General features: G+C 38.4%; 1 pseudogene; it reads left to right on the top strand.

Annotated features, from left to right (window-relative positions):
* Positions 1-319: 319 nt before the first annotated feature.
* LOC118650638 lies at positions 320-1,908 on the top strand (annotated as a pseudogene).
* The last annotated feature ends 4,243 nt before the right edge of the window (positions 1,909-6,151 follow it).

Below are 6,151 nucleotides of genomic sequence, written 5' to 3'. Positions count from 1 at the left end.
CTGATGAACAGAGAGGATCCAAAGGCATGGAAGCATGGAACAGAGTGTGGAATGTCAGAGGGAAGGTGGGGGAGGTTGGGTAGGCAGGAGGTAATCAAGCAAAGGCCTTGTATGTATATATGCATAACCCATGGACAAGGACAATTAGGTGGTGAAGGCCTGGGGCGGGGGGTGGGGGCGGGCTGGAGGGGGTTAATGGGGGAAAAGGGGGAACATATGTAATACTTTCAACAATAAAGATTTTTAAAAGAGAGAGAGAGAATATAGGTGATGGAGATGACATGCTATTACTGTCGGCAGTTCAGTTTGTTTCTGGGCAATGTTTCTAAGAGTGTTGGTGACCCTACCTCTTGTCCCCCTGTCCTGCCTACCTTTGTGCTCTGGAGGCCCAGAGGTATCCATGGCTGTGATTGTGCTACTAGGTGTTCCACTCAGACAGGTCAGGACAAAAAATAATATCCAAGAATATTTTGACACTAACAACGTGATCCTTAGCAAGAAAGATGGACAGTCCATTCCAACCCATGAGATTTCCAAGGAGACAGAGAACCAAGGCAGTGTAAAGAATACAAAAATAATAATAAAAAAAAGACTTGTTAAATATCATCAAGGGCATGCAATTGAATTAAGCACAGTAAATGTACAAACCACAAAGATGCCCAACAGAAGATCACTTAGAACAGCAGTTCTCAACCTGTGTGTTGCGACCCCTTTGGCGGTCAAACGACCCTTTCACAGGGGTCGCCCAAGACCATCCTGCATATCAGATATTTACATTATGATTCATAACAGTAGCAACATTGCAGTTATGAAGTAGCAACAAAAATAATTTTATGGTTGGGTCACAAAATGAGGAACTGTATTTAAAGGACCAGAGGTTGAGAACCACTGGCTTAGAAGTTCGCAGGCTACAATTGGCAGGCTTCAAAAAGCTACGGGACATGCACCAAAGAAGAGAACAGGGCCACCAAGTCCTGAGTTGGTGGCCGCTGCATCTGCTGTTGCAGATTCTCTTCCTTTTGACAAGCAGACAACCAGCTGCTCAGGCAGCCCCAGCAGCATGAGGAAGACTCAATGGCACAGAAACAGGAAGAAAGGCCTACCATTGGATTCAGTGCCATGATATCACATATGAAAGTTGCCAGATGTGCCCCAGCTAGAGTTAGAACAAAACCAGTTCATCAGATTCAGTTTGATGAAGGGTCTGATAATTATGTTGGTTGGGATAAGACTACCGATCTTAGAAAAGGTTTTCGGGAAAATATATTCTGGGCAAAGAGACAGTACTTTTTATCTTAAGGCAGCTATTGAAGAGGCACCTGAAATAGCACCTTCACTCTGGGCTGTGGAATTTGCTAAGCAGTTAGCTGTAATAAATGAAGAATCCTTTCCGAATTTTTTAAAAATGTATTTTATTGATTTTTTACAGCGAGGACGGGAGAGGGATAGAGAGTTAGAAACATTGATGAAAGAGGAACATTGATCAGCTGCCTCCTGCACACCCCCTACTGGGGATGTGCCCACAACCAAGGTACATGCCCTTGACCGGAATCGAACCTGGGACCCTTTGGTCCACAGGCCGACGCTCTATCCACTGAGGTCAGGGCTCAGAATGCTCTGAAGAGATGATCCAGTGGACGAAAGAGGACTGTGGGAGTTCCCAATTAACTATGAAGCAGTTTTGATGATGATGGTTTAGAATTTCCTATATTTCTGGATAAATACCTGAAGGATTTTCCAAAACAAGGGCTAATTTGCCCCTTGATGAAGTAAGTGACCTGTGGCCTTTCCAAAAACCTATATCTGAGTGTTAGGAAGTAGAACGCATGGAGTGGTTTAAAGGTTATTTTAATTAAAAAAAAGAAAAAGAAAGACATTCTAAAAGAAAGTGACATATGGTCCAAATGAAGACTATGGAGATTTTTATTTCAAGCTCTTGGAGATTGGTATTATAACTAAATAAATAACTTTACTAGGAAAAAAAGAGAATATAGGTGATGGAGAGATTAATTACTATTAAGATGATTAAGGCAGTTTTATATGAGGTTGCAAATGGACTTACTAGTAACTTATTCATAATGGGCAAAAAGAGGGCAGAATTAAAAATGATGTCAAAGATTTTAGTTCAGGAGACCAAAATAATGGTGTTGGCACTGACAGAAATAGAAACCTGGAAATTATGATAATATTAACTTTGCATCAAATTCATAATTGCTATAGGCTGTGACAAGCCAACTGTTTTCAATTCAGTTCTAAATTCTGTAGCATGGTTATAAAACATAACACATTTGTTTTTTAAGAGTTTAACCTCATTGAACTGAAGATGTTTAACTCAAATGGTGTTTAAATGAGTAAAGAATGAGGAAATGTATCCCCATTTGGTTCTTCTTGGATGTAAATGTTCTGGAAAATGTGAACAAACACTTAGCTTTGCTAAAATGTATTATCTTACAAGACATCTGTAGTACTTTACCTTTTGGAGAGTTTTGGGGGTGGGTTAGAAATAAAAATTTAACTATAATCTTGAAAAATTTAACTATAACCCTGAAAAACTTTGATAATAATCACAACATACATAAAAACATAGACATATGAGAAGAGGAACCTCATTGTACTGCAACAGAACTTCAGCAAACATGAAGTCTTTCAGTTTAAGGAAAGAAAAACCTAAGCCAACTCCATGAAGTCTTGGAAAATATGTACAAAGACATTGCCAGTAACATGACATTCCAATCGGTAACACATGCTTTTCTTGAGGTTAAAATTACTATTTTAAATAAGTCAGCAAAGACAATAAAAATTTTGCAGATGCTATTATTTTTCAAGTTTCTTAATGCTGTAATTCGAATTCCCCTCCCCCATATAAGGGTCTCTGGGCTGGAATCTCTCAACTGCTGCTTTGTAGACTGGATAAAACACTTGTATCTCTCAGGACCCGTTTGTTTCCTCCTGAGAAATGAGGGTAGGATTCGACTTCCTCTCTCCCTCCCCTTTTCCCAACCTCTCACTCTCCTTCCCTTCTTTCTTCCTTCCCTGAACTTTTATTGAAGACATTCTTTGCATCCTAGTTTAGACTCAGACATTTCAGCCAGAATGCTATAATGCTTAACACGTCTCTCTACCTCCAGTATTATTGCCCCCAAAGTCATTCTCAGGAAACAACCTGAGTAATGAATCTAAAATTCCAGGGTGACTCTATTCTTTCATTGGTCTAATGAAGATAATCTGCCTGACCTGGCTCCCACTGACCTTTCCATAGCTTCATCTCAGGCCACTTCCCCCCATTGTCTCATCCCAGGCACTGCAACATTCTCAATGCAGTGAGAGCCCTCTCTGATTTTCTTGTACAAGCAAGCGCCTACATGTTCTTCAAATGCTTATCAATTGTCCTTTCTTCTAAATGACCTTAAAAAAGAGTTAGTCTTTTCCTTCTCTCTAGTCACCACGTTATCAGAGGGGAGTGTGCCTTGTCTCCCCCGGTTGCTGCTATGGGTGGAGTTCTTGCGATATCCCAAGAAAAGGCTTTTTCTGAGACTTGCACTGGAAGCTGAGATATAGTAGAAAGGTTTATTTTTATGGAATCACACCCCTGGGTTTCCATAGTCCCATTTCCCTTAGTCTAGTCATAGAAGAACTGTAGGTGGGGTTTCAGGAGAGCCAAAATCAAAGCCAGCCAGTGTTCCCTTTCCATATTTTCTTAGTCCAATACAGCATCAGGCTAGGTTAGCTTATGTTTCTGGCTGCAGTCCATCAATCCATTGCCTGTGGGATCCACATGGCCGTGGGCCATAGGGGCGAATGCAAAAGAGCTTACCTGGAACAAGAGTCCCAGGAGCCCAAGAGAGTAAACTCCTTTGTTTAGGGGATGATGTATTCCCAAATGTTTGCATGCTCGCGGTGGCCATGCCCATTCTGGCCAACCATCTGTGTCCCCAGGTTGATTAACAGGCAAGTACCTTCCCCCTTCACCCCATTTTTACTGGGCTTGTGTCTATTCTTCCCTTTGTTGGATCCCTGGGGAGTGTGAAATCATAGCTTCCTAGTGAAGCTGCCCAAATGACATGCCTATAATATCTGGTCTTTTCTTTGATCCTTTCCTATTATTAATAACTAGCTAATTAAAATGGTATTAACCATGCTTTGCATTTGCCTCTATGTAGTACTTATTTCATTGTATTAATCTATTATTATTATTATTATTATTATTATGTCTCTTTCAGCCCTGGGCACAGTGCCTTGCACATAACCGGTGGTCAATAAATATGTGTTGAGATGTGAGCATTTCAGTGATTTTTATTTGAAATTGAACTACATAAGTATCCTCAATTTTCAACATCTTTTTTAATAAATCCAGAAATCACTGAAAATTATAGGAGTAGGAAAATATTATTTTAGTATTTTTTAATCTAAAAAATTTATATCTGAGATGTGATTCTTTATGATTTCACATACTGATAACTAAATAAAGAGTAAAATTTATGGCCATTTTAAAGTATGGAGAAATTTTGGGGCTTCTTCTAGGTGTTAAGAAGGCATTGGACAATTGCTCATATTATGGATTCCTGAGCTATTTCGGTCCCCCCAAATCAACACATCTGTTTCCTGCCCCGGAGAAAATTCTTTGCTCACCTGTAGTTTGACTTCATTTTATGTCTTCTGACATGTACTTGGAAAGCCTGTGTGACACATTTTCCTATAAATTTGGCTACAGCTTTCATTGAGCCAACTTGACCACTTTGCCTTATAAAAACACTATAAATTCCAGGATCTAATTGGCACAAGGATTACTTTTCCAGAGATGAAGCCAGATGCAGAGCAGGTCCCCAGTTATGTTCTCTTGGCTAGAATTTTTCTTGTTGTTTTTTCCCCTAATAGTATCTCTGAACAATATTAGAAAATTGAGCAAAAAAATATTTTCGAGGGCTAGTTGAGCTATAATTTAATGAAATACATAGAAAATGTTATCTTTACTCTTTTACAACCCTTATTTTTTTCCAGCACCTATAAAAGTTTTACCTATAAATGCCAAAAATTTTACTCTTAAAATGCAGATTAATGGCTATAGCTTACTCTAGATAGTTTTAAGTATTAATATATCAGTGCAAAATTTTAAATCTTATATAGCTGTTAAAAGAATCATCTTTGCCCTGGCCGGTTGCTCAGTGATTAGAACGTTGACCTGCAGACTCAGTTGTAGGCCCCAGTCAGGAACATTGCAGGAGGCAACCGATCGATGTGTCTCTCTCACATCCATGTTTCTCTTTCTCTCTCTCCCCCTCCTCCCTTCCCTCTGCTCTCGTAAAAAAAAAAAAAAAAAAAAAAAAAAAAAAAAAAAAACCTCAAAACAAAACAACAACAACAACAACAACAAAAAAACTCCAAGGAGCTAATGGAAAGCAACAGCTATATAGCTGAAAATATTGAACAGAGATTTTAGCTGCCACTAAATTAGATTGGCTAAATACCAAGTATTTTGGAAGAACTGCAACTTTTATACAGTTCTGATGAAAATGCAAAATGCTAAACCACTTTTGAAAAGTTAGATGGGGTTGTTTTTTTTTAATAATGTAAAACATCCATCTGACATACAACTCAGCCATTTCACTCATAGGTATTTGCCAAAATGAAATAAAACGTGAAAAATTAGAGATGAATGTTCATGGCAGTTCTATTTTTTAAAATATATTTTATTTAATTAGGCACATAACCCATTTTCATTGAATATACTTACAAATAAAAAGAACATTTTAACTAGCCCCACCATTCATAGCTAACCAGTTCACACCTAGTATGTATCTTTCCAGATTTACTTCTGTGCACATACATGTATACAAATACTTAAAAATATATGATCATACTTTGAATACCATATATAATGGTATCTTGGTGTCTATTTAGATCTGCACCTTATTTAATGTGCATACAGTTCTGTACCATGAAAACTGCATAGCCTTCTGCTTGATAGATACACCCACATTCCTGTAATTCCATGTTACCGGACATTTTGTTTCACCAATACTTAGATATTGTAAACAATGCCTAAAACATCTTTGTACCTCTCTGTCTGGTATAATCAATTTCTTAGGACGGAGCCCTGAAAGTGGAATTGCAAGGTCGAAGAGATAATGAGCATTTTGAAGTCTCTGTGATG

Source organism: Myotis myotis, unplaced genomic scaffold, assembly GCF_014108235.1.
Source record: "Myotis myotis isolate mMyoMyo1 unplaced genomic scaffold, mMyoMyo1.p scaffold_m19_p_3, whole genome shotgun sequence".
NCBI classification, from domain to species: Eukaryota; Metazoa; Chordata; class Mammalia; order Chiroptera; family Vespertilionidae; genus Myotis; species Myotis myotis.
This window is presented reverse-complemented; position numbering and strand designations above follow the sequence as displayed.